We start from the raw sequence: 27,470 nt of genomic DNA, 5'->3' as shown, positions 1-27,470 counted from the left end.
ACCCATCAAGGAGGGGAATATACAAAAATGGAAAATTTTGCCTTTTTCTTAATCATGGTAGAAAATGAAAGTTCATTGTCCTATCTTTGAAATTTGGATGGAAGTCTAAGCATGGACCAATGGCTAATATGGAACTGATACAATACAAGAAATGGATCAATTCATAGTTTCAATGCTGGGCTGCATTGCACAAGAAGCTATTTCTCTAGCTCTGTGGGAAGTGAACTTTCACAGACATATTTGTATCTTCAAGCATGTTGGTTTTATTTTCCTAATTCATGAACATTATATTATCATCAGTGAATCAATGAATATGTCAAGAACAACATAGCAAACAAAGGCACAGAATACCACGTCTGGATCGATGATGAGTATGCGTGGGGCATCTGAATACTATTTTGATTAAACCCAGTTTGTAACTCTGAGGTCCATTGTGTCTTTGGGAAATGTGCTTACAAAGAAAGTCAGAAATATTCAAGGATTGTGTTCTTGACCTTTTGTTGTTCATGAATATGGATGGTATTATTATAAGTAAATCAATGCATGGATAAATAAAGTAGAAATAAAGAGGAGAGCTACCCCTTATCCAGCTATGAAAGGAGCTTATGAACCAAGAATTATTGTTAATACATTTCTGAAAAGTTGAGTTCAGTAAGACAGACTAAGGGTGTTCCTCTTTTGAGAAAGTATAGTTAGATATATGTGAATATCAGTGTTGTTGGTGGTGAGTTTCTGGTCATATGTCTTATTTTTAAAATATCCATATCATTTATAATAATAATACTTAATGTAATAAATATGATCGATAGTAATATAGCAAATCATGATAAACACAGCATGAAATATTTTGATAAATAGTTTAATATAATCAATAGTGAAAAATAAGATACAAATGCTTAGTTATTGAAACATGGAAAATGTTTCAGCATGAGATTTATGAATGCAAAATTATCAATCCCCTTGTGTTTACTGTTCAAGTAAATGCATGTTGATGATTTTTGTGGTAAGCAGATGGATAGATTTAGTGTCTCTCAGTATGTTTGTTAAGTGTCTTTAGGCTTCACCAATATTGGTGCCATTATTACCAGTGAGTCAAAGCATAATTTCATATCTGTATTATTTAAAAGAGTAAAAACTGTGGGCCAGTGAGGAACATATGTAATATGGGAAGGAGCCCAATTAATCTTGTTTTACTACCTGGAAGTCCACTTAAATAAAAAGATCCAAGCCCCTGCTTCTTCAGGGAAGGATAATTGCACCCTATTCTCTAAACATATCTTGCTATTAACTTTTAAATTCAAATAGTTAAAAGATAAAAATTTAGTTTCTTAGTAACACTATGTGGCCAGTGCCTGCCATTTTAAAAAATTGGAGTATAGTTGATTTATGAGGGCTTCCCTGATAGCTCAGTTGATAAAGAATCTGCCTGCAATGCAGGAGACCCCGGTTTGACTCCTTGCTTGGGAAGATTCCCTGGAGAAGGAAAAGGCGACCCCTGCCAGAATTCTGGCCTGAGAATTTCATGGACTGTATAGTCCTTGGGGTCTCAAAGAGTTGGACATGACTGAGCAACTTTCACTTATAGTTGGTTTACAATGCTGTGTTAGTTTCAAGTGTATAGCAAAGTAAATCGGTTATACATGTACATATTTCAGGTTTGTAAGATTCTTTTCCTATACAGGTTATTAAATAATACTGAGTAGAATTCCCTATGCTACATAGCATGTGTTTGTTAGTTATCTCTTTTATATATAGTAGTATGCATAATGGGCAGTGCTAATAGAGAATATCTCCATTGTTGAAGAAAATGTCATCAGTGAGGAAACTTGAAACACTTTTGAATAACATTTAGTGTTTAGTAGTAGATGGCTCTATCTGTATGTATTTTATTTTTTTTATTTTTTATTTTTTATATTTTATTTTTTAAAAAAGGTCTAGGTAGTTAAATTATGTTTAGAGCTATTTGGTGTTATTTAATTACTCAGTTGTATCCAACTCTTTGTTGTGTCTGACACCAGGCTCCTCTATGCATGGAATTTTCCATCCATTTATTAGAGCTATTTAATAAATTAATTAATAAATAATTTATTTATAAATTAAAACATTTAATTTAATTTATAATAATTAGTGTATGGTATAGTCAGATTATTTTTTTGGAACAAGAATTTAAATTCATCAAAATTTCCCCCATTAAAAAGTTATCTGGCCTTTTTGTTTTGATAAGGATATATAGGCAAATATTAATAATATAGTTCATATATGGGGTGCTGGATTAAAAGGTCTTAAAAAACATGTTAAAAGTCTTCACCAGTTTATTTCACACTAAAAAGTAGGTCAATAGATGAGAAGGATACCTCTGTTGGATTGACAGGTGAAAATGTGACAGATACCAATGTTTCTGATTAATCTAGTAGTGTAGAACTAACTTCTATTTTAAAAACCCAAATTTACACTTTCGTTCTTTAAAACAATCTGCTTTTTCTTTCTGATTGAACATTCTACATTGAATTCAGTTATTGTCCAATGATGAGGATCTTGGCTATTACTTCTGTGAGTAAAGAGCAATGTAAGTAATGAAGTTTCTTTTCTTGGTTTGTGTGGTTTATTCATGTGTGGTCACTGAAGTAGCTCAAAAGAATAAAAGGCTGTATGCATAAAACCAAATCTAAGAACACCAAGTATTGCCGTAGTAAGAATGTGTTATGGGCCAAGGAGTAGAATGAACACATTTCAGTACCTCTGAGATTCATCTTGGAAAGAAATGGAAGGCATTGAATTAAATTTTTCAAAACTGTTGTCTATTCCATATTATTTCTGCACCACAGTTGGTTTAATATTTCAATATTATTAGAGACCCAGACTATTAACTGTTTAGAGGAAGCTCTTAGAAGGGACAACTTATTGTGTGTGTTCTAGGTGTAGGGTACCATTGTGGTTTTTGGATGGTTCATTACATCATTTTTAAAATTGAGTGAATTAAATTTGTATGGCCTGATTATGGCTCACTTTTTGTGATGGTCCTGATATGAAACAAGGTTACACTCATATCTAGTCTGCAAACTCTGTTAGAAATCAGCCTAGAGGCAATAATTAGAGTTACATCCTGTAACTGTTCTGGGATCCTGTTCTGGGAGATTGTGACTCATGAGATAATGGAGGTATAAATTAACAAAGAAAAAGAGTACTAAGCCTGGACTAGTCATGAGATTGGAGGGTGTCTGAATCAAACATTTTGATTAAAGTGATATCTAATTCTGAGGTCCATCATTTACAAGTGGCCTTCTTTTTTTTTTTTTTTTTCCTTTATGGAAACGAGTATTCAACAGAAGTTCAGAATATTCAGATATCTGGATCACAGACATCTTCTGGAGATAGATTGATTTTTACAAGTAAATCAATGTATGAGTAAATGAAGAAATGTAAAGATGGGTAAATATAAAGAAAGCATGGACCAGTTACGTGAGTATGTAACAAACGTGGATTATTATTAAACATTACTATAGCACTGAATGGAGAAGGACATGAGAACCCACTCCAGTCTTCTTGCCTGGAGAATCCCAGGGACAGAGGAGCCTGGTGGGCTGCCGTCCATGGGCTCACAAAGAGTCGGACACGACTGAGTGACCAAGCACACTGCAGCACACAGCACTGAATTTTAGTGAAATATATTCATAAAGGCTGTTGCTCTTTTTTCAAAGGAGTATGTATGCAGATGTATTTAAGATTCAGTAGTATTGCTTGGTGTAGGTGGTTTGCTAGTTGGCTGTTTAGAGAAGAGAAAATTTACAAATAAATGCTGATTGAGTAATTAATTGATAAAAGAATGAACATAGCTCATCTTCAGAATGTGCCTCATGAGAATGGTTATTGTTAATCCAACTCTTTTCACTGAGTTTTATTAAAAACAACAGAACCACCTCATCTTTAAATCTCTGTAGGTATTGAAATAGACATACGGAGATAATAAATACTATTTAAGTTTCTTATCTAATGTTAGTTAGTTCCTAGATACTGATGTGTTCTTACATATAAATAGATGAAGTCCTAATCACAGTCAATAGTTTAAAAGGAGGCAAACTTAGCTCAGTAAGAAAGAATAATGACTCATCTTTAGGTATACCCCTAATTCTCTCTTGCTAGTTTAGATATGAACATGTAGGCAGGTACATGAAGATCATTTCTATTTTGGGTTGTGTCTATTCTGGATTTCCATCATTTTCTTATGTGTGTTTATATATTTGAACATATGGTCACATATTCCATGAATAATTCCATACCTGAATAAATACAACAATGAACAATTGAATTAATGTCTGAGTAGAGTCAAGCATAGACTTTGGTGAGAATATGCCATGAATGATAAATTCTAAATTCAGCCATTTCTCTGCAAGTTGAGTCCATTAAAAGGATTATCCAGGCTTTTACTTATGTGGGTAGGGGTCTATAGACAGGTATGAGCAGTAGTAATAGTTTTTATTTTTGAGTGATGAGCTCAACTGTGCTCGTTGTAGTATTTGAAAGTATTAGTTAAACCAAGCAATAAAAACGAGTGCTCTTCTTGGGTCAAAGATGAAAGTGAGACTTGAGTCAACTTCATGATTAACCTAGGATCACACAGCTAATATCCTTTAAATCAGTCTACATCTAGACAGTTCCTTCTTCTGAACATTGGCATTTGACCCCACAGAATGAAGACTATGGCTGCTTCAGTCTTCTCTGAGGAAGATCTTGGCTGTTACCTTTGTGGGTAAGTATCCTAATGACGCAAATATAATAGTAATAGTCAAAAGATCTTGTCATAAGATTTTGGAGTGAATTTTTCATCAGAGTTTATCAAATTATTTAGATTAGGAAGGTGCAAGAGAGCTGGAATAGGATGCATATGAAGCAGGGCTGTTCACTGATCCACACATACCTCAATGAGGGCCACTAGAAAAGAGGTCTCATCCGTTGAGAAAGATCTCCTTTATGGGAAAAAAGAGCCTGGATACAGACCTTGGTCATATCTAAGGATCTGGTTCTTGGATCTTTTTCTATTCATGGACATTGATGTTATTTCTGTTGGTGGATCAGTGAATGGATCAATAAATAAAGGTATAAATGAAGTAAAAGATTACTTAGCCTGGATCGTTGATGAGTACCCTGGGGTGTCTGAAGTCAAGGACTTTGATTAAACCCTGTTACTCTGAGGTCCATTTAAAAAGATTCATTCCTCTTTGTTATCTCTATAGGAAATGAGCTTGCTCAAGGATTTAAAAATATTCAAGAGTTTGTTGTTGTGTTTGGGCTTCTTAGTATTGTATTTTCAGTAAATCAATGCATGAATAAATCAAGAAAGTATAAGTGAATAAGGACAAAATGGTTTATTCCTGGTTCAAATATGACAGAGTGTAATATAATATATATAAAAATCATTATTAATACATTTCTGAAGTACTGGATTCCAGTAAAATAAATTGACTAAAGCTTACCATTTTGGGTAAAGAACATTTGCACAAGTGAATGTAAGAGCTCATGCTATTTTTCTGGGCTGGTTTGTTGGTTTTTGTTTTATTAAGAGAAGGGCAAAGCTTTTATGTAATTATTGATTAACTACCTACCTACCTGAGAGAAGGCTTTATACATGGATCTATGTTAAGAATATGTCACATGACCAATTATGATCAATCCAATGATCTTTGATACTTTTTAATTTTAAAAAATTATCTAATCTTTTTCCTGTGCCTTATGAGCTTATGGACAGGCATTAATACTGTCCTAAATCTTTTTTGTCACAAATATGAATGTTACTATTATAAATGTATCAGGTAATAAGTTAATATTTTAATCAGTTACTTGAAAGTAATGCATGGTCCAATGAAGACCATTTGTTATGAAACAAGGAGAGTGATTAATCCACTTCTAAAAATTGCTATCTAGATAAAGGAACTAGAGCTAAGTTCTTAAGTTTTGGAATGGTCAATATATTTAGAGAGTATTTCTCTTCCTGGTTGTTGGTGTAGTTTCTTTAAAAAATATAGATAAAATGGCTCTATGTGTAGTTATATATATTCATATATATATATGAAGGTGGAAGAGGCACGGAGAATCTCTGAGAATGTGCTTGAATCTAAGATTGAGATTACCTGAATTCTTTCCACACAAGTTTCATTTGGAAAGGTGTTATAGCTCATGGCCTTTCCTGGTTGGTTAGACTGTAAAGAATCTGCCTGCAATGCAGGAGACCTGGGTTCAATCCCTGCATTGGGAAGATCCCCTAGAAAAGGAAATGGCAACCCACTCCAGTAGTCTTGTCTGAAGAATTCCATGGACAGAGGAGCCTGGTGGGCTACAGTCCTTGGGATTGTGACACAACTTAGCGACCGAACAGCTATAGCTCCTATCTGACTGAATAGAGGACATGCAAACAGACATGTGTAATAGTCATAGTTCTTATTCTTTTGTCTGATGTTGGTTTCAAAGATGTTCATTATATTAATTAATTTTAATACTTGGTTCAATCAATCAATCATTATGTCATTCAGAGCTTTAATAAACAATAAGTACTAGCATTTATTCCTCATCACTTGTTGACTTGAATTCAACTAAAAAAATCCGAATCTAGGTTGCCTTATTTGTCTACCTGCCTGTCTTATCTGTCTCTTTTAATATTTGCTTTGTACTCTACAGAATGGATGCTCAGTGATTCAATTAAGGACTGTAGAAACTTACGTAAGTAACAGTCAAAGCAATTGCTTCTGGTTTGGTGGTTTGTCGTTGGTGTTAACTCTATTATTGGAAGGGATAAATGGCTACAAGTACAAATTAAATGAAAGGAGGTCTTATGTAAGCCAATTCAGTACATCTGTGGTCAATTAAGGAGAAAAAAGGAAGGTCATTTTATTTATTTTCAGAGTTAATTACTCAATTAATTAATGTAGAGTGTATTATCAATTTTAATTTGAGTCACAGTTGATGTAAGCCTTCCTCTATAAAGACGTAGTTTTGTCACATAAATCTTATCTGTGCTTGAAAATCAAAAGAACCGTTAAACGACTCACTCAAGGACAGGGATCTGAAACAGTTTCTGTTTAGTTCATTTCAGCTGCTCAGTCGTATCTGACTCTGCGACCCCATGAGTCGCAGCACGCCAGGCCTCCCTGTCCATCACCAGCTCCCAGAGTTTACTCAAACTCATGTCCATCGAGTCGGTGATGCCATCCAGCCATCTCATCCTCTGTTGTCCCCTTCTCCTCCTGCCCCCAATCCCTCCCAGCATCAGGGTCTTTTCCAATGAGTCAACTCTTCATGTGAGGTGGCCAAAGTATTGGAGTTTCAGCTTCAGCATCAGTCCTTCCAATGAACACCCAGGACTGATGTCCTTTAGGATGGACTGGTTGCATCTCCTTGCAGTCCAAGGGACTCTCAAGAGTCTTCCAACACCACAATTTAAAAGCATCAATTCTTTGGCGTTCAGCTTTCTTCACATTCCAACTCTCATATCTGTACATGACCACTGGAAAAACCATAGCCTTGACTAGATGGACCTTTGTTGGCAAAGTAATGTCTCTGCTTTTTAATGTGCTATCTAGGTTGGTCATAACTTTCCTTCCAAGGAGTAAGCGTCTTTTAATTTCATGGCTGCAATCACCATCTGCAGTGATTTTGTAGCCCCCCAAGATGAAGTCTGACACTGTTTCCACTGTCTCCCCATCTATTTCCCGTGAAGTGAAGGGACCAGATGCCATGATATTAGTTTTCTGAACGTCGAGCCTTAAGCCAACTTTTTCACTCTCCTCTTTCACTTTCAGCAAGAGGCTTTTTAGTTACTCTTCACTTTCTGCCATATGGGGTGGTGTCATCTGCATATCTGAGGTTATTGATAGTTCTCCTGGCAATCTTGATTCCAGCTTGTGCTTCTTCCAGCCCAGCGTTTCTCATGATGTACTCTGCATATAAGTTAAATAAGCAGGGTGACAATATACAGCCTTGACGTACTCCTTTTCCTATCTGGAACTAGTCTGTTGATAGAAGTCCAGTTCTAACTCTTGCTTCCTGACCTGCATATAGGTTTCTCAAGAGGCAGTTCAGGTGGTCTGGTATGCCCATCTCTTTCAGAATTTTCCACAGTTTATTGTGATCAACACAGTCAAAGGCTTTGGCATAGTCAATAAAGCAGAAATAGATGTTGTTCTGGAACTCTCTTGCTTTTTTGATGATCCAGCGGATATTGACAGTTTGATCTCTGGTTCCTCTGCCTTTTCTAAAACCAGCTTGAACATCTGGAAGTTCACGGTTCACATATTGCTGAAGCCTGGCTTGGAGAATTTTGAGCATTACTTTACTAGCATGTGAGATGAGTGCAATTGTGTTTGTGTGTGTGTGTGTGTGTGTGTGTGTGTGTGGTGGGCTAAAGTTCATGGGGTTGCAAAGAATCAGATACAACTGAGCAACTGAGCATGTAAGACTAAAGATAATATTAATAAATAAACAGTAAGTTAATTAAAAAATAAATGGTTCAAGGACATTTCCTCTAGCTAGATGTTATAGATAATATAAATAATGGCCAGTATTTGTTCTGCATTAGTAGAATGTTCAGTGTGGTTTGTTTTCTTAGGAAAGAGTTATATATTAACCCTGGTAATATATAGCATAATCACTGAATAGTGAAATGTAGATCCAGAGATTAATAAAGAAAGCATCTCAATCATGTTATCATCTACTCTGCTTTCTGTGTTTTGGAATGGACCTATTGCAACTGATTTAAGCATATGCCTTGGTCAACAGTCTCTAAATTTGCCTATACGTGGAAACCAACATAATAGTGTTCTTATTTTACTTTTGGCGATTTGTTTAGTTTATTCTTTGAAACATTAAAAAATGTATTCTGGGTAAAAAAATACTAACCATGGTCTAGTGATTAAATTGGAAATGTATGAAACACTGGGTTGATTAATCTATCTTTAGAATAATGAGGGTGATTAATGAAAGAAGTATACTCAATTAAGCAGTGATTGTAAAGAAAAATGAGGAAGCTACTGAAGGCTCTTGTCCCTGAGCTTTTGTGACTCAGATATTTATTTAATTATGATTAGTAAAGTAATGAACTAATCACTAAACAGAAGTAGATGGGAGGAATAAAAAGAGGTCCAAACCTGGATCAGTGATGATGTCTGATGGCGTGTGAATTATATATGGTGAGTCCTTTGTGACTGGAAGTCACAGATTCAACACAAAACAAACCCTGTCTCCTCTGTTGCCAGTTATTCTATGGATCAGTGTTAGGAGTAAACAACAATATTATAATTTTAATTTTGGATTCATGAATTTCTATATTATTAATATAAATTGATCAATGATAGAACCAATAAACAAAATATAACTAAAAACAAGAATGAAGCCTTATCAACTGTAGTGTATTTTGTGGGGCCAGAAATACTATTAATCTAAATTAGAGAAACTGATGCACATAAAGAAATATATGGACCAAAGGTGTTAGCTCTTTGTCTAAGGATCTTATCATTTTATTTCTATTTATGCTTATAGATATGTAAACCATGGAAAATGTATATACCTTCGTGACTGAGTAAATGAAGTGAAGAAAATAAGAATCAATATACAGAAAGTCTTAATTATTTTCTATCACCTCCTCTGCTTTTTACTCCTCAGAATGGATGCCTATTAGCAGATTTCAGCATCTCCCATGGTCATGTGCTCTATAGACTGAGGTGAGTAATGCAGTAAGCAAATTTGTGTCTTTGAAAACTTTTTTCTCTCTCTGTATTCACTGTATTATGAAAAGTTTGACATATAATTAGCATTAGTAATAATGAGTTAATTGATGAACTTATACAGATGAGAATAAAGTTGATTAGTCAATATTTGCTGCAATGAAGATGATTATTGAAATAAATATATTCCATGAGCCCAAAGATAATATAGGCACAAGTTAGTCATATTGAAGGATTTGTCCTTCAGTTTTTTGATTCATAGATGCTTATTTTATTATTATTAATGAAGTAGTAAAGTGATCAGTAAACAAAAGTAGATCAGAATAAAGAAGAAGGGTCTGATGGTTGGACCAGTGATGATGACTGATGGCATATGAGTCGTATACAATGAATACTGTGTGTCTGAAACTCTGAGGTCCAGTGAAAGAAATCTAGTTCATTTCCTTAGTTGGGAGTGTCCCTATAGACAGATGTCATGAATATGTATTGACCTTGTTTTATTATTCATGGTTCATGAAGTTTTTTAAAAAATTATTATAACAGTATTACTGACAGAATCAAAAAGTATATAAATGAATAAAAATGAATGAATGGCTAAAGATGGGTTAATATTGTTCTTTACTTAAATGTGTAGTAAAGAGAAATGACATTAATATGAATTAAAATGGATAACTGGTGGATCAAGTGTATTATGCATTTTTGAGTAAGGACGATATAGACATTGATAAGTTGTAGCCTATTATTGATCTGAGTCTGTTGCAAGTTTCATGTTTGTTTTGTTAAGGGACACACAATTGCATATTAACATAAGTTAATAAATACTTAAATGACTATGTACATGAATTGTGGAAAGTAGGGCTCAATGGATAGACTCTCTCAAATTTTTATGACCGGAGTCTGCTTGGTACTATGCAGAAATGATGCTCCAGCTGATTTCAGCTTTTGCTGTGATCAAGATTGCCCTATTGCCTCTGGATTAGAAGGAGAAAAAGGTGAATGATGGTCAAGTTTGTCACCTTAGATTGGTCATTTGTTTAAATCTATTCCTTGAATTATTTGAAGTATTAAATAAAGAAGTTATGGCCAATGATGAATATGCTATGAAACATATTTTTAAATTACTATCGTGCCCTATTGACATTGGTTAATGAAAGATCATCAGTTCATGTGTGAAATAATTCTATAGCTAGATATTGAAGATATTGAGGGATCTTATTCTTGGAGGGTGTGACTTTTGTGTTCATTTTATTATTACTAATGAATTAATGATTGATTTTATACAAATGTAGAAATGAATGAAGAAAAAGAGAGTCAGCATGAAGGAATGAAGACAATTGATGCCATGTGAATTGTAGATGGTGAACAATATGGGTGTCTGGAACTCTGAGGTCCAACGCAAAACATAATTAATCAAATCCCTTTGTTGGAAATGATCTTGTAGAGACAGATACTAGAAATATACAGAGATTGTATTCTTATCCTGAGTTCTTTGATTAAATTTATTATTGTTAATGGATCAATAATGTAACTGTTAAAGGAGTGTAAATAAATAGATGAAGGACCACTGGAGAATACTAAAGGAATAGATAAAAGAGAGTGAGGCATTGTCTCACTGTGAAGACACGTGGTGAGGCAAGAGTTATTATTAATAGAAATTGAAAACACTGATGCCTCTCAGGTATCAATTGATCAAGGATCACCAAGAGTCAGTTTTATTTTCTGAAAATTAGAGTCAGTTTTATTTTCTATGTCAATCTTAAATTTGAGGTTATTCCTTTTGTTAAGAACAAATTAAAGTATGAAAAATTAATGACTACCAAGGTGCTTTAAATAAATAAAATATGGAAAGGAAAATCAGTTCAGACAAGATCTCATTATTATTGAACCATCTGCTCTGCTTTGTATTTCTCAGAATGGACCAGTTGAGCTGATTGAAAAGTTCTTTCACGGACATGCTCTTTAGTTGTCTCCATGTCTCTGGTGTATAGAGGCCCATGTGAGTAGTTAAGTTCATGTCTTCATTTGATAGCTTTTTAAAAAGTATATTTATTGGCCAGTGATAAATATGAGATTATTCCCAAGCATTTTTTCAATTAAAATTTAGAGTAGACTAAGAATAATTAATGAAACAGATCATGTGATAAATGATTCTTAGGACAGATGTAGAGTATTCAAGTTTCTTACTCTTTGGTTTTGTATGTATGTTTAATTGTAGGGTTTTAAAAACTATTATTTATGAATAAGGAATTAACGTACAGGAGAGTGCACAAAAAGAGGCTGAAATGTGGATCGATGATGACCGTTGGTGGAGTATGAGTCATGGACGGTGACAACTTCATTCTGGAATCTGAGGTCTACTAAAAAGACATACAGTCTATTGCCTCTTTTTGAAATGATCCTATAGGCTGATTTTAGGAATCTAAACGGACTGTTTTCTTAGATTATTTTCATGTATTTTGATTCTTCTTATAAGTGGATAATTAATGAAGAATCAATGTATAAATATCAAAAAGTAAAGATTAACAGCATGAGATATGTGGTGAGGCAATAAAAACTACTAAAATGTATTGAGGATACTGAATTCCATTAAGAAAAACAAGTGGTTTGAGTGCCTTACTTCTTTGGCTCATGTTAATAGAGATGTTCTTATTCTGGGTCCATAGCCAGTTCAATATTACTCATTTTTTAAAAAGGAAATTTGTAAGTATTGTCCCAAATTAGTATATTAGTAATTGGTAGGCTAAATGTAAGGCAGAGTGCACACAATAATGGATTTAATGTATTGATTGTGTTATATGTTGTGCTTTGTCCTTCTCAGAAAGAGGACGCAGAACTCACACGTTCATGGAGCCATCACTATAGGAGTGTCAAGCCCTCTGTGAGTAGTGATCAAAGCTTGTGCTTGGTTGGGGTGATGTGTTGAGGGTTTCCCTGTAATTATTTAAATTGTATTAAGTATAAGGAAAGAGACCAACTACGGTCCAGCAATTCAAATGGAAATGTGTGAAACAGAATGTTGTTTAATCTGTTTTTACAATAGTGACTAATGAAAGAGCTATATTCAATTAGGCAATGATTCTAAAGAAGAATGATACTGAGGCTCTTGTCCTTTTGTTTCTGTGATTCATGTATATTTATTTAATTTTAATTAGTATATTGATGAATTAATGTATACAGAAATGTAGAGGAGAATGAGAGAATGAAACCTAACTTCAGGTCAATGTGGCATAAGAGTCACATGCCACATGTCTGGAAGTCGGGAGTCCAACACACAAAAATCTGAACTGTTTCCTTTCTCATCAATGAGCCTATGGATTGATGTTTGGAATATATAATTATATTCTTCTTGTAATTTTGAATTCATAGATTTCTATATTATTAATATAAATGAATCAATGACAGAACTAATAAATGAAATGCAAATAAATAATGGTGATACTGATGCCTTGTCCACCCATGAATGTACTTCGTGAGGCAAGAAATAATATAAACTGAGAAAACTGATGCATGTTGAGAAATAAATGGACCAGTGATGTTACCCCCATTTTTAAGGATCTTGCAGACAATGACATTGATAAGTAGTTCCCAGTTTGATAAGCCTGGGTCTGTCTCAAGTAGAGAATGTTAACTTTGTAATGTTATAAATTTATATATAGATCAAATGTACATATGTTTAGAAGAGTTAATAGTTACCTGAGCAAATGAAAAAAATGAATGATTACAACAAACACTGAGTGAGAAAAGATTTAGATTTTTCATTATTTACTTTTCCTTTTGCCTCCCAGAATCAGTGCACTCAAGCGGATATATATGCATTTTCCATGGTTTCCTTTGTGTACTGAGAGCCTAGAAAAGAATGTGAGTAAAGTTTCAAGTTCTTGTATTTAATGAGTTTTTGTAGAATATAATTCAAAGCACCAATCATGGAAAATGTCCATGAGAATGAAGAAGCGGGCTCAGATCTGGACCAGTGATGACCGTTGGTGGAGTATGAGTCGTGGACGGTGACCACTTTGTGTCTGAAACTCTGAGGTCCAAAGTCTGCTGCCTCTACCTGAAGTGATCTTATGGAAAGATGTTAGAATCGTTTTTCTAAGGATCACATTGTTACCTTTATATGTAAACTTATATATAAGTATAAATTATGAAAAATAATACTCTCATAACTGTGTAAACAAAATGAAGGAAACAAAGACCAATTCAGAGAAAGTCTCAATTTTGTTTTCGACTTGTCTGCTCTGTACTCCTTAGGATGGACGCACACCAGTGGGTTGAAGTATCTTCCATGGTCTTGGGCTCTATAGACTGATGTGAGTAATACAATAATTAATATTTAAATCTTTGAGAACTTTTTTCTCATGTATTCACTGTATTATACAAGTGTGAAACGTAATAATATTGGTCAATTAATGAATCAATCAATGGACTTATGCCGATAAGAATGAGGAACTAGAGGCCCATACGTGGACCAGTGATGATGACTGATGGCGTATGAGTCGTGGATGGTGAATACTATGTGCCTGAAACTCTGAGGTCCAAAAAGAGTGAGAATGAAAGTCACTCAGTTGTGCCCAACTCTTTGCAACCCCTTAAACTGTACAGTCCATGGTATTCTCCAGGCCAGAATACTGGTGTGGGTAGCCTTTCCCTTCTCTTCGGGATCTTCCCAACCTAGGGATTGAACTCAGGTCTCCCATATTTCAGGCAGATTCTTTACCAGCTGAGCCACAAGAGAAGCCTGAGGTCCAATAAAAATGAAATATAATCTGCTGCTTCCATTTGGCATACTATTACAGACAAATGTTAGGAAAACAAAAGAATAATTTTCTTGGCTTGTGTTTGTCAATTTTTTATCTTACTATGAAAAATAGCCCAAAGAAAAAAATCAATGTACAAGTGTAAATAAGTTACAATGAAGATGTTGAATTATATTCACTCTTAATATATGTGGTGAGTCAATAAAAACTCTTAATATTGACTGATAATACTGAAGTCCGTTAAGTCCATGCCCTTGACCTCTGTGGCTGAGAATGATACAGACAGTAAATAACAGTAATTGTTCTTATTCTTGGTCTGTGTCAAGCTTGACCTTGTTTTGTTTATTAAGAATGAATTAATAAATATGATCCCAATGTACTATATTCCTAAGCAACGATGTGAAAATTAAAATTAGTATAGTGTCCTTCAATTTTGTTATCATCTGCTTTGATTTGTATTCCTCAGAATGGATGCACCTGAACTGATTAAGCATTTAACTGTGATCAGGAACTCTGCTGGTTGTCCTGTGTATAAATACATGTGGGTCATGTAAGTAATTGTCACATTCTCTCGGTTTGGGTGTTTGTTTATTCACTGTGATAATAAAAATAGCATTCAGCATATTCAGAGAAGAGTAGCCATGGTTTATAGATGAATACAGAAGTGACATGAGATATTATGTTGCTTAATTGGTGTTGGTATCAATGAAGATGATCAATGAAATAAGTATATTCCATGTGACAAATGACTGTGTAGATAGATATTAGAGATATTGAGGATCTTTTCCTTGAGTATTTGTGATTCACAGATATTTATTTTACTATTATTAGTGAATTGATGAATTGATCAGTAACTATATATGAGAATGAAGAAAGAGTTCCATAGTTGGACCAATGATGAAGACTCGTGGAGTATGAGTCACATACACGATGAGTACTCATGTGTCTGAAACTCTGAGGTCCAGCACAAGGAAATCTAGCCCAGTCCCTCTGTTGAGTCTACTGATTCTATTGACATATGTCAGGAATATTTTCAATACAAAGATACTGTTCTTGGTCTTTGTGTCCGTGAATTTTTACAAAATCTTCCTCTAAAAGAATAAATGGCAGAATAAATAAACAGATATTTAAGTAAAGATGAAGAGGCTGAAATATTGTTCATTCTTGGAATATATAGTCATGAAAAGAATACTAATAAAATTGAAGTTGATATTAGATGGATCAAGTGTATTATATCTTTATCCAAGGATGATGCAGACAATAAGTAGTAGTTTCTACTCTGATTCAGGTATAACTTTGATGCTTCATTTGTTTTACGTGAAAAATAAAGAAATCTTACCATTAATCAATAAATACCTAAATGACTCTTTGTTGGAAAAAGTGAATACATGGAGAGAATGTCTCCATTTTTTATCATCTTCTCTGCTTGGTACTTTCCAGAATGGATCCTACAAGCTTATCTCAGCTTCTGCTCTGATTAGGATCATCATGTTGCCTCTGTCAGGAGGGCAACAAAGGTGAGTAAAAGTTAAAGTTCTTGTCTTTGTTTATTTGTTTAAGGATTTAACAGTAATAATAAAAAATAATATAATGAAAATAGACTATGTCCAAATCATTGGAAACATTATATCAATTAACTGATAATGAAATACTATGTTGAAATACTATAATGAAATACTATCATTATCAATGAAATAATTTAATTTCGTTGATACAGAAGTAGAAATGAATGAAGGAAAAGAGACTCAAACATAGACCCATGATGTCAACTGGTGGCAAATGAATTATAGACAATGAGTACTATGTGTCTGTTACTCCCAACACAAAAGGTAGTTAGTTGAATCTCTGTTTTGGAAATGATCTGGTAGATGAATGTTAGAAATATATCAAGAATCATATTCTTATTTTGATATCCTAGATTAAGATTTATTATTACTAATGGACTGATGGTAGAATAAAATAGAAGCAAATAGATAAAGAGGAATGCCCAACTCATCTGCCAATACAGGAGACATTAGAGACACTGTTTCGATCCCTTGATCAGAAGGATCACACCTGGAGGAGGGCATGGCAATGCATTCCAGTACTCTTCCCTGGAGAATCCTATGGACAGAGTAGTCTGGTGGGGGATGATCCATAGGGTGGCAAAGAGCTGCAAAGACTTGGACACAAATGAAGTGAGCTTGGTATGCACCCACACTATTGCCATTTTTCATTTTATTTAAAAATATGAATAGTTTGTCAAATTACTTCATGAATTAAAGAATGGACAGATGAAAATTAAAATTAATAATAAATAGCTACCAACAAATAAAGTCAGAGAAGACCAAATGTGGATATATGCTGAAGATACACAGTGTGGCAAGTTTTATGAAGTCATTGAATTCAATATAATTTTCTAAAAGTTTGAGGCTTTTACATTCTATTTCACAGCTACTTATTATTCCAGATTAGGTTTGCACCACAGTTTATAAGCATTCCTTTGTAGAAAAAATCTAAGCTATTAATTTAGTGAAGCAACCTGCAGGAAAATGTAAAACATTTACAGTGTTTGAATGTGGAGTGGATAGTGGGTCCATGGTGGTTCTTTTTTACATCTTTAAAGAATGTAGAATTTAAATGAGAAAGAGTCAAGCAGGAACCTATGATGTGAATGGAATGCTTTCTGAATGTGTCTTGTGATTAATTCATTTCTGCATCACTGAAGTTCATTTCAAAAGGAGATTTGATATTATTATCCGTGGGAATAAGTCTTTAGTTAGATTTCTGTAATTTTCAAGAACCTAATTCTGGGGTTTAGATAGATCCTGGGGACTTGTTACAGTAGTCTACGGGAATAAATTAAAGAATCAATAGGTAGATGGATAGATAGAAATTTTTGTTCAAATAGTTCTGAAGTGCAGCATTACATTAAGAAACCAGTAGATCAAGGGTGTTACCTCTCTGTTCAGTTAATGTACAGCAGTATTCTCACACTTGATCAGAATCACCCAAAGGGCTTCTTAGATGACAGATTGCTGGTCCCAGTGTCAGCATTTCTGACTTAATACAATTAGTGTGGGTTCCACTAATCTGCCTTCCCAATATGTTCCCAAGTTCTGCTAATCCTGCCTATCAGGAAGTAATGTTTCTAGAGTAGTGGTCTTGCTGTATGTTCGTGTGGCTCACGTGGTAAAGAATCCACCTACAGGAGACACAGGAGATGTGGGTTCAATCCCTGGGTTGGGAAGATCCCCTGGAGTACGAAATGGCAACCACTCTAGTATTCTTGCCTGGAAAATCCCGTGGACAGGGGTGCCTGGCAGGCTACTGTCAGTGGGGTTGCAAAGAGTCAGATATGACTGAGGATGCATTCATGGAGAAAATGTCTCATTCTTTTAACATCATCTTTACAGACCACTAAATGGATGCACCTGGACTGAAAAGACCAAGATCTCTAGGCTGCCGTATGTTTAAGAAATGAGTATATGACTATATAGATGAACAAAACTGAATAAGGACAGATCTGTATGAATGATGAGAAATGAAAATTTATGATTAACTTGATTATGATAAATTTGATCATTTGGGATGATTTTAAAAACAGTTTGAGTCCCTGTCATCCATTTTTATAGTTCTTTAAATTTTTGTTTTAGGTTTTTCCCAAACATTCCTTAGTTGATAGCAATGTAAGATATTTTCATCATGAGGAAGAGCACATTGGAGATGTAAGTATAATACTAGTCAATAGTTTAGTTCTGATATCGGGTTCATGGGCTTCCTCGGTGGCTCAGCGGTAAAGAATCTCTGCTGTGCAGGAGACGCAGGAGACGTGGGTTCAATCCCTGGGTAAGGAAGATCCCCTGGAAGAGGGCATGGCAGCCCACTCCAGTATTCTTGCCTGGAGAATCCCATGGGCAGAGGAGCCTAGCGGGCTACAGTCCGTAGGGTCACAAAGAGTCAGACACGCACAATGTGTTCACACTATGAAAAACAGGCCCTCCGTGGACCAATGATGGGAATGGAATGCATTTTGAAATATTTTTTATGATCAAAACATCTACAGACTACTGAGGTCCATGACAAAAAAATTATGTTTACATCTGTGGAAAGGGGTAGACTTCAGTAATGTTCAGGGATTGTATTCTCAGTCTTTGGTACTTAATGAATTTGGATTTTATTATCTTAAATAATTAAACGGAAGAATAAACAAATATGTCAGTGTATAAAATGAAAAAGGTGAAGCATATCCAAATATGAAAATATGTGGTGAGGCATGAATTGCTATTAATATAACTTCTACCCTCATTAAGGAGGTTCTCATTAAGTAATAAATGGGTCAGGAGGTTACAGTTTGGGGAAGAATGATAGAGGCAGGGAAACATATTATTCTGTTCTTGCTTTGAGTCTGAGTTTGAGTTCAAGTAGTTTACTTTAGAAAAAAAGAAATAAATCACCATAAAATAATAAATACATAAATGGCTGAGAAAATGCCATGAGAAAAGCATGTATTAATGGGGTGAATGTTTCAAGATTTTCTTATCTGCATTGCGTATACTCAGAATGAACTGAACTAATGTAAGCCTTCTGCCACGGCAGTGAATTCTGTATTAGGAGCAAAGAGACAAATGTGAGTAATAGGCCAAGCTCTTACCCTGGTGGGGCTGTCTTGTTTAAGAATATTCACTGTTTTGTTAAAAACATGCATTAAGTATAATCTAAGAAGTTAGCTGTGGCCCATTATGGAATTCATATGTCACACATGGTTCTTAATGAGTAGGTGCAAACCTAGACTGATTAATGGAAGAGAGAATTGCTGAGGGAAATTATTGTATGTACAGATGTTAAGAATACTTGAGGCTCTTGTTTTTAAGGTTTTGTGCTTCATGTAAATTTTTTTATTAATATTAGTCAATTAAAAATTAAAAATCGACAAGTGTGCAAATGAATGAGGAGAACGAGGGCAAATCGTGGACCAACAAAGGACAGCTGGTAGAGTATGAATCAGGGGTGATGGATGACCTGCATCTGGCACTGAGTTGTACTATATAGAAAGAGGTCTGGTCTATTGTCTCTGGTGGATGTGATCCCGAGGCAGGCTAGGAATGCTAGTCCTAGGACTTAGTCCTGGACAAAGTTCTTGAACCTTAGTGGTTCATGAATTTTGATGGCGTTATTATTACAAAAAAAATCAATAACAAATCCATTCAATTACTTGAGTAAATAAAGATGAAGAGAGTAAGGTTTCGCTCAATTATGGGAGACGAGACAACAAATACTATTAATTTAATTTGGAAGTATGAGTATTTTTTAAGAAATAATTGGATCAAGGGTATTACCTCTTTAGCTAGCTATCTTATGCATAGGCAGAGATGATATATAGTCACTGTTAATGCTCTGTGCCAGTAGTGAGTTCAGAGTTGTTCTTTCTTTAGGACATGAGGCAGAATTATTAAGATCAATTAGTATATATTTAAATGACTAAGGAAATGAAATGTGAAAGCAGTGATCATTAGACATAGGCCTGAATTATTTTATCATCTGCTATGCTTTGTACTCCTCAGGGTGGGTTCTCACTGCTGTTCAAGTTTCCCATGATTCCTGTGATCAAAAAATTTATGGCTGCATCTATGTGTGGGAACCAGTGTAAGTAATAGTTAAATTTCTTGTTGAGGTAGCTAATGGTGTTCACTGTTTAAAGACTTGGAACTTCCCTGGCAGTCCAGTGGTTGAAATTCCATGCTTCCGCTGCAGGGGATATGGGTTCAATCCCTTTTCAGGGAACTATGATCCCACATGCTATGCAGCCAAAAAAAAATCTATGAAATATAATGATGGAAGGCCAACCATAGCCTGACAATGAAGGTGGTGTTGGTATGAAGCATGATATTGATTAATTGGTATATTAAACATTGAGTGTGTTAGGAGACATATTTTAGGAATTTTCCAGAAACTGCTTAGATCTTTGTGATTTACACAAATTCATTTTGTTATTTGTGAATGACTGTATTAAACAAAAAAAGAAGACTAAGGGTAAAATCTGGACCAATGATGATGACTGGCGCATATGAGTCATGTATAGTGAATACTACGTGTCAGGAGCTCTGAGGTCCAACACAGAATCTGGTAGAAGACGTTGCTTTAGACATTTCTAACGTATACACAAGGATCTGTTTTTCGACTTGTGGTCACAGATTTTTAAAATATTTTTGTAATAGAATCAATAGGAGAGTAAAGTTAATATCTGATTGATTAAGAGGAAAAATAATAAATATTACTGTAAATTAATAAATACCTAAATTACTATATATATGAATGATAGAAAGTATGGATTAATGATTAGAATGTCTCAATCTTTTTTATCACCTTCTATGCTTGGTACTTTTCAGAACAGACACTGGAGTGGACCTCAGCTCCTGCCACAATGAAGATCATCGTAATGTCTTTGTCAGGAAAGAGGCCAAGGTGGGTCATGATCAAAATCTGGTCTTTGTTTGAGTCTTCATTTAAGGGTGTGTTTGGTATTATTAAAAATTCTTAAATTAAAAAGTTAGCTATTAACAATGATAAATACCCATAAAACATGTTGATTAATTGATAGCATGTAACATTGATATTGCAGAGAAGGCAATGGCAACCCACGCCAGTGCTCTCGCCTGGAAAATCCCATGGATGGAGGAGCCTGGTGGGCTGCAGTCCATGGGGTCGCTAAGAGTCGGACATGACTGAACGACTTCACGTTCCCTTTTCCTTTCATGCATTGGAGAAGGAAATGGCAGGCAACCCACTCCAGTGTTCTTGCCTGGAGAATCCCAGGGACGGGGGAGCCTGGTGGGCTGCTGTCTATGGGGTCGCACAGAGTTAGGCACGACAGAAGTGACTTGGCAACATTGATACTGAATAACAGAAGAGATATGGTCCATGTGGGAAATGATTATATAGACAGACTGTAAAATCTTACCCTTGGCTTTTTCGTAATGAATTATTTTTTCCTTATTATGAAAAAATCAATAATTTAATAATTATTAATAATTTGATCAATACAAATATAGATACCCATGAAGAAAACAAGACCCAAACATTAGAAATGGACCACATAACAGTCATGATGACTGGTGGCATGAGTTGTAGATGATGAAAAGAAGTATCTGAAACACTGAAATCCAACTCCCAAAATAACGTGTTCAAACTTTAATTTGGAAAGGATCTTATAGACAACTGTCAGAAATACACAAACGTCATGTTCTTAGGTTTATAGATTTAGGTTTATTGTTAATGGATCATAGAATCATTAGAGAAGGAGGAAGGAGAAAATGAAGCATTATTCAACCATGAGGTGAGGCAAGACATATTACTAATAAATTTTGAAAATACTGAAGCCCATTGAGAAATAAATGGATCAAATATGTTACTTCTTTGGCTAAGGATTATGTAGACATGGATAATTAAGAGTCAGTTTTATTCTGGGTCAGTTCTGAGGTTGAGTTTGTTCTCTTTGTTAATAGAAAAAATGTGTATGTGTAATGAAAAATTAATAGATACATAAAAAATGGAGTAAGTGATGTGGAAAGGAAGGATCAATGTAGATAAGATCCTAATTTTTTTTTATAAACTAGTATGCTCTGTACTCCACAGACTGGACACACTTGAGGTGATTTAACCATCTTCCATGATCCCAAGCCCTTTGGTTGCCTCTTTATATTCATTAAAAGTATGGTGACCAGTGTAAGTAATAGTAAAAGTTCTTGTGTTGGTTTGAGTATTTACTTAAGAGTATTTACTGTATGATTAGTGTGAATTAATGCATTAATAAACAAAGAGAAATTGTGCCAGTCCTGGACCAATGATGATGACTGGTGGTTTGAATCATAGATGATAAATAATGTGTGCCTGAAACTCTGAGGTCTGGGAGAAGGAAATCCAATGCGTTATCTCTGCTTGTAAAGATCCCATAGATCAAAATCAGGAACATACAGGAATCTTATTTTTTTCTGTGTTCATTCATGCATTTTCACTTTATTGTTATAACTGGAGAAATGAAATAATCTATAAATATGTAAATAAAGCTGGATGAATTTATCCTTATCCAGTTGAAAAACTGTGTGGTCGTGCAAGAAATACTGTTAATAAATTTGAAAATAAGTCCAAAGAGAAAGAAACAGTGCATGACTGTTAAATTTTGGGGTAAGAATAATATAGACAATAATCATAGTCACTGCCCATTTTATTGTTAGGGACAAGTTTTAAGTTTCATTTTCTTAAGAGAAAATGAATTAGAATATTCTAAATTAATGGTTGTCTAAATCACTAAAAATGAAATGCAAAAGCAAGGATCAATGAAGATTAAATTCTGAATTTTTTATCATTTGCTCTGCCATGTACTCCTCAGGATGGATGCCCTTGAGCTGACTTAAGCGTCTTCCATGGCCTGGAGCCCTGTGATTGCATCTGTATGTTAGGACAATGGAGATCAATGTGAGTACTAGTCAATGTACTTGTCTTGGATTAAGCCATATTTTTAAAAGATATTAAAAATTAAATATCATAAAAATTTCAAAAATCTGATGTCAAATACCATCGATGCAAAGCAATATGACAATTAATCCATATGTGAAGCACTGAGATCAGTTAATGAAAGAGTTGAGTGTCAGCGGAAATGATTGTTTAGATGGATGTCAGAGATATTCAAGGGTCTTACTCATGATTTATTTGCATAACTTACGTGCATTTAAATAATAATGAATTAATAAACAAATGTAGATTTTAGTAGGGAAAAGAGCCCCTCCTGGACCGTATGGGAGGGACTGGAAGCATGGGAGTCTATGGTGTAACCCTGATACCTCACAAAGCAAAATCTAGTCAATCTTTGATTTTAAATGACCCCAGAGATGGATGTTAGGAAAGCACAAACATCATATTCCATTTTGGGGTTTACAGATTTAAATATATTAATGATAATCAATATGCAAACTATTAAAAATGTAAAAGAACACGTAAAAAGAAGAAAGGGAAGCGTTGTCCACTAGGAACATATGTGGCGAGGTAGGAAATATTATTGATAAAATTGAAAACATTCATGCCCATTAAGCTAGGCATTTTGCCTTCTTACTGAAAAGGTCATAAAGACACTGATATGTAAGAGTCAACATTATTGTTCTGGGTCAGTTTCACATTTAAGGGTTTCTTTTGTTAAGAGAAAAAAATGCTACACTATGAAAAATCAATAAATGCCTAAATGAGTAAATGAAAGGTGGAAAACAAGGATCAGTGGCAATAAGGTCTCCGTTTTATCATATTTTCTGCTCTGTACTCCTTAGAATGGGTACACTTAAACTGGTAGAAGCATTCTTCCACAGTCATGAGATCTCTGGTTGTATTCATGTTTTAGGACTGTGGACGCCATATGAGTAATAGAGAAATTTTGGTCTTAGTTTCAATGTTTTGTTTAAAGGTATTGACTTTATTATTGCAAACTGTGAAATACAATCAATGAAATCCAGATAGCCCAGTGTGAAATATGGGATTAATATGAAGCATTATATGATTAATTCATATAATGAATACAGAATAATTAAAGAAATATTGACATGAAAATGGTTCTATATATGAGATATTTAAGCTTTTTGGTGGTTCCAATAAAACCATTTAAAATTATTATTACTGAATTATGAATTGAGCAATAAATAATATAGAAATAATGAATTAAAAGAGGTATGACATTGAATCGATGATAACTACTGGTGGTATATGAGTTGTGTCTGATAAATACTTGTCTGTAACTCTGAGGTTTAATACAAAAGAAATGTCTTTTTTCTCTTACATTTTCATTCTTAATTATAATTGAACCAATGAGAGAATCAATAAATATGCCAATCAATGAAGAGAAAGTCTCAGTATTTATATCACATTCTCTATTTAATACTTTTCAGAATCAAAGTTCAAGCCTTTATTGTGATCAGAGTTATCATTTTCATGTTGCTATGGGATGGAGACTCTGGGGGAGCAGTGGCCAAGATTTCCGTCCTGGTTTGGGGAATTGGCTGAAGTGTTTTCATTGCAATAAGTTCAATCAAGGACTTCCTTGGTGGGCCACTAGTTAGGAGTTAAGTTCTCCTTCCAAGGCAGGGCTGTAGGTTTGGTACCTGGTTGGAGAGCTAAGATCCCACCTGCCTCATGACCAAAATACCAAAACATAAAAAGAAACATAATAATGACTCTAAAAATGGTCTGCATCAAAAAATCTTCAAAAAAATAAATGCGATCAAAAGGTAAATTATGGCCCATTGATAAATTTAACTTGAAACTTTATACTGGTTAATTGATATTGTATAACATCAATATTCATTAGTGAAAGAGATAGTCTATTTTGATAACAATAAGGGAGAAGATAAAGATATTCAAGTGCCCTGCTCCTTGGTGTTGTTAATCATGAATTTATTTTGTTGCTATCAGTGAAGTAATGATGTAATTGATATAAACATATAAAGGAATGAGCTAAAATTGGGCTTAAATGAACTGATAATGAGGATTGGTGGAAGATGAGATATAAACATTGAATAAGATATATCTGGAAGCTTGAGGACCAAGACAATACATCCTCTATTTTCACATATATCTGATCCTATGGACAGATACTAAGAATGTAGAAATTTCAAGTTCTTAGAGATTGAGTTTTAAAATTATTTATAGATTAATGAAAGCATAATTAAAGTTACATAAATAATAGATCATAAAAAAGATAAATTGTGGTCTAATTATGAACATTTATGGTGAGGCAAGAAATATTAATAAAAGTTGCCAACACTGATGCCCATTATGAAATAGATGGATCAATGGTGTCACCTCTTCTCCTAAGCATCAGATAAACCATAGGAATCAATTTCTTTGTTCTGAGTTAATCTTAAGTAGGAAGTTGTTCTTTCTGTTAAAAGAAAACAACCTCTATGTTATGAAACAGTTATAAATTCCTAAATGACTGGGTAAATGCAAAGCAGAGTCAATGGCAATTAATTTTTTTCTTTTTGTCCTTTCAGCTGTGCTTCATATTGGTCAAAATGAACACATTCACGCTGATTAAGCATTTTTTCTTGGTGATGCATCTTATCATTGCATCTCTATGTTAGAAGCACAGAGACCAATGTGAGTAAAATCAACTTTCTTGCCTTGGGTTCAATGATTTTTTATACTTCTCTGTGTGTCTTCAGTATATAACTTGAAAGTTCGATATAGAGTAACAGAAGGCTAGTGCCACTCAGTAATAAATACAGAACTTTAATGCATAGATGAATAGCAGCATATAATTTGAAAACAGGTATATTGCTGTGAGAATGATCTGTTTACAGTTAGTGGTCTCATGAATCTCTTTGAGTTTTATGAATGATAAAATTATTGTGAGTGAATAATTGACATAGTCAATAATCAAATAGAAATGAACTAAGTGAAGAGAATCATGGACCAATGATGATGATTGTGACGGGAAGAGTCCTGAATTATGGAAACAGGTCTCAGACTGTGAGGTCTATCCCAGAACATATATAGTCTCTTTCTTGCGAAGAAATTGTGTTTCTACTAAACAAAATCTCTGCATTATGAAAAAGGTATCAATTCCTCATAATTGAGGACATGAAATTTGATGAGGAAGAAGCAATGACCCTAAATTTTCCTTTCTCTCTCTCCTTTTCTTTCATTTTCATGGACTGGGCTTTCTATTAATGAAAATGGAAGAATTTGAGCTGATCAAGCTATAATATTCCGTGATCATGCACCTTATGATTGTAGGAACCCATGTGAGTATTGATCACATTTAAGGGGATGTTCAATACTTAGGAGAGATGTATGGAATTAATGAGTAAAGAATGTGGAAATAAGTGAAGAGAAGAAGGGATAACACTGGATCAATGATGACTACTGGTGGCGTATGAATTGTGAATGATGAATACATGTCTGGAGCTCTGAGGTCCAATGCGAATAAAATCAAGCCCATCCATTATCCTATTGGATGTGACCCTATGGCAGAGGCCAGAAATACAGGAAAGGCTTCTTTGTGGTTCTTGTTTTGATGCCACAATGTTCTGTTGACTATAACGGGCAAATTGAAGAGCTCTTCTTAAAGAGTTAAAGTGAAGTAAAGATGAAAGGCAGAAAGCAATTTCCAATCATGGAACTGTGGGTTGAGAAAAGATAGACTAGACTATGAATATGGCAAAAACACCCTCAATTGCAATGAGTAAGTCATGGGGCCTGACTGTTAGCATGTAGGGAAAGTATGAAGCAGACCAGATAAGTAATAGGCAGCCATCATCTTGTGGCTCCATGGAAAGATCCAAGTGATTCATTTTCACGAGATTTCCCAGGTGCCCTGAGTGAAGGATGGCTTGAATGCAAACAGGGGCCAGTGGAGAGTGTCTCTAGCATATTGATGGTGCGCCTTGCTGTATACTCCTCAGAGTGGAGACATGTTAAAGGATTCCTTATAGAGGACCAGCCTAGAACACCATCTTTGTTATAGGAGCGAGGAGACCCCTGTGGGCATCAATCATCTCATTCCTCGTCTGTAGTCGGGTAGTTTCTCTGAAACTAACAAGCGTAAGGTTCCTTGATGAATAAGGAAGTGATATGTGGGAACAGCCAAGAGCAAAGATGAGACAGAGATAGAATGATAAAAGAAAATTTCTAGAGACCTATGAGCCACATGAAGGCCTCATTATAACCCCGGTATTAGAACTGTCATTAGTGGAGTAAGGCATGAATCTGTTACCAATACTGAAGGACGAGAAAGTCATGGTTTCTGGATCGATGATGATCCATGCCAGTGTGAGTCACTGACGATGAGTAACACATGTCTGGAACTCTGAGGTCCAATAGGAAAAAATGTGGTCTTTCTCTTCATGGATTTTCATTGGTTCCTTGATGGTGAGAAGTTTGAGATATTCGATGGTCTTTTTGCTGGGTTTGGGGCATCCTGCTTTTGTTTCATCAGTATTGATGACATGATGATTTATATGATCAAAACGAATGAATGAAA

The 27,470-nt window shown here is 34.7% G+C and overlaps 1 long non-coding RNA gene, 16 other non-coding genes and 4 pseudogenes across 19 annotated transcripts in view; all 21 read left to right on the top strand.

Moving 5' to 3' along the window:
- The window catches only part of LOC110150520 (uncharacterized), a 91,665-nt gene that overhangs the window by 48,367 nt on the left and 15,828 nt on the right, over positions 1 to 27,470 (top strand). The window contains exons 8-25 of one of the 3 annotated variants that reach the window (XR_011491747.1): positions 2,514 to 2,566; positions 3,317 to 4,747; positions 6,670 to 6,711; positions 9,649 to 9,707; positions 11,623 to 11,706; positions 12,529 to 12,588; positions 13,496 to 13,568; positions 13,962 to 14,020; positions 14,934 to 15,017; positions 15,908 to 15,984; positions 16,476 to 16,653; positions 18,103 to 18,174; positions 20,011 to 20,092; positions 20,836 to 20,911; positions 22,082 to 22,171; positions 22,836 to 22,921; positions 25,480 to 25,585; positions 26,171 to 26,232. This is a non-coding gene — a long non-coding RNA (uncharacterized lncRNA). The other 2 variants (XR_011491746.1, XR_011491748.1) reach the window with 2 other exon arrangements.
- LOC139038832 (small nucleolar RNA SNORD113/SNORD114 family) lies at positions 358 to 432 on the top strand. Its single transcript, XR_011491973.1, has one exon. It is a non-coding gene; the product is annotated as a small nucleolar RNA SNORD113/SNORD114 family (small nucleolar RNA).
- Positions 3,192 to 3,265, top strand: LOC139038838 (small nucleolar RNA SNORD113/SNORD114 family). The gene has a single exon (XR_011491977.1). It is a non-coding gene; the product is annotated as a small nucleolar RNA SNORD113/SNORD114 family (small nucleolar RNA).
- Positions 5,124 to 5,196, top strand: LOC139038834 (small nucleolar RNA SNORD113/SNORD114 family). The gene has a single exon (XR_011491974.1). It is a non-coding gene; the product is annotated as a small nucleolar RNA SNORD113/SNORD114 family (small nucleolar RNA).
- On the top strand, positions 9,136 to 9,210 carry LOC139038831 (small nucleolar RNA SNORD113/SNORD114 family). Its single transcript, XR_011491972.1, has one exon. It is a non-coding gene; the product is annotated as a small nucleolar RNA SNORD113/SNORD114 family (small nucleolar RNA).
- Positions 10,057 to 10,131, top strand: LOC139038815 (small nucleolar RNA SNORD113/SNORD114 family). The gene has a single exon (XR_011491957.1). It is a non-coding gene; the product is annotated as a small nucleolar RNA SNORD113/SNORD114 family (small nucleolar RNA).
- On the top strand, positions 11,028 to 11,104 carry LOC139038837 (small nucleolar RNA SNORD113/SNORD114 family; annotated as a pseudogene).
- On the top strand, positions 11,996 to 12,068 carry LOC139038829 (small nucleolar RNA SNORD113/SNORD114 family). Its single transcript, XR_011491970.1, has one exon. It is a non-coding gene; the product is annotated as a small nucleolar RNA SNORD113/SNORD114 family (small nucleolar RNA).
- Positions 13,674 to 13,748, top strand: LOC139038817 (small nucleolar RNA SNORD113/SNORD114 family). Its single transcript, XR_011491959.1, has one exon. It is a non-coding gene; the product is annotated as a small nucleolar RNA SNORD113/SNORD114 family (small nucleolar RNA).
- LOC139038814 (small nucleolar RNA SNORD113/SNORD114 family) lies at positions 14,175 to 14,249 on the top strand. The gene has a single exon (XR_011491956.1). It is a non-coding gene; the product is annotated as a small nucleolar RNA SNORD113/SNORD114 family (small nucleolar RNA).
- LOC139038820 (small nucleolar RNA SNORD113/SNORD114 family) lies at positions 15,355 to 15,432 on the top strand (annotated as a pseudogene).
- On the top strand, positions 16,220 to 16,279 carry LOC139038849 (small nucleolar RNA SNORD113/SNORD114 family; annotated as a pseudogene).
- Positions 18,452 to 18,527, top strand: LOC139038853 (small nucleolar RNA SNORD113/SNORD114 family; annotated as a pseudogene).
- Positions 20,488 to 20,561, top strand: LOC139038819 (small nucleolar RNA SNORD113/SNORD114 family). Its single transcript, XR_011491961.1, has one exon. It is a non-coding gene; the product is annotated as a small nucleolar RNA SNORD113/SNORD114 family (small nucleolar RNA).
- LOC139038845 (small nucleolar RNA SNORD113/SNORD114 family) lies at positions 21,542 to 21,613 on the top strand. The gene has a single exon (XR_011491984.1). It is a non-coding gene; the product is annotated as a small nucleolar RNA SNORD113/SNORD114 family (small nucleolar RNA).
- On the top strand, positions 22,283 to 22,355 carry LOC139038826 (small nucleolar RNA SNORD113/SNORD114 family). The gene has a single exon (XR_011491967.1). It is a non-coding gene; the product is annotated as a small nucleolar RNA SNORD113/SNORD114 family (small nucleolar RNA).
- On the top strand, positions 24,167 to 24,238 carry LOC139038822 (small nucleolar RNA SNORD113/SNORD114 family). Its single transcript, XR_011491963.1, has one exon. It is a non-coding gene; the product is annotated as a small nucleolar RNA SNORD113/SNORD114 family (small nucleolar RNA).
- LOC139038842 (small nucleolar RNA SNORD113/SNORD114 family) lies at positions 24,958 to 25,032 on the top strand. Its single transcript, XR_011491981.1, has one exon. It is a non-coding gene; the product is annotated as a small nucleolar RNA SNORD113/SNORD114 family (small nucleolar RNA).
- LOC139038852 (small nucleolar RNA SNORD113/SNORD114 family) lies at positions 25,897 to 25,968 on the top strand. Its single transcript, XR_011491991.1, has one exon. It is a non-coding gene; the product is annotated as a small nucleolar RNA SNORD113/SNORD114 family (small nucleolar RNA).
- Positions 26,337 to 26,408, top strand: LOC139038813 (small nucleolar RNA SNORD113/SNORD114 family). Its single transcript, XR_011491955.1, has one exon. It is a non-coding gene; the product is annotated as a small nucleolar RNA SNORD113/SNORD114 family (small nucleolar RNA).
- Positions 27,235 to 27,307, top strand: LOC139038827 (small nucleolar RNA SNORD113/SNORD114 family). Its single transcript, XR_011491968.1, has one exon. It is a non-coding gene; the product is annotated as a small nucleolar RNA SNORD113/SNORD114 family (small nucleolar RNA).

Source organism: Odocoileus virginianus, chromosome 16, assembly GCF_023699985.2.
Source record: "Odocoileus virginianus isolate 20LAN1187 ecotype Illinois chromosome 16, Ovbor_1.2, whole genome shotgun sequence".
Lineage (NCBI taxonomy): Eukaryota > Metazoa > Chordata > Mammalia > Artiodactyla > Cervidae > Odocoileus > Odocoileus virginianus.
The sequence above is the reverse complement of the archived record's forward strand: the minus strand, read 5'-3'. Positions and strand labels throughout refer to the sequence as shown.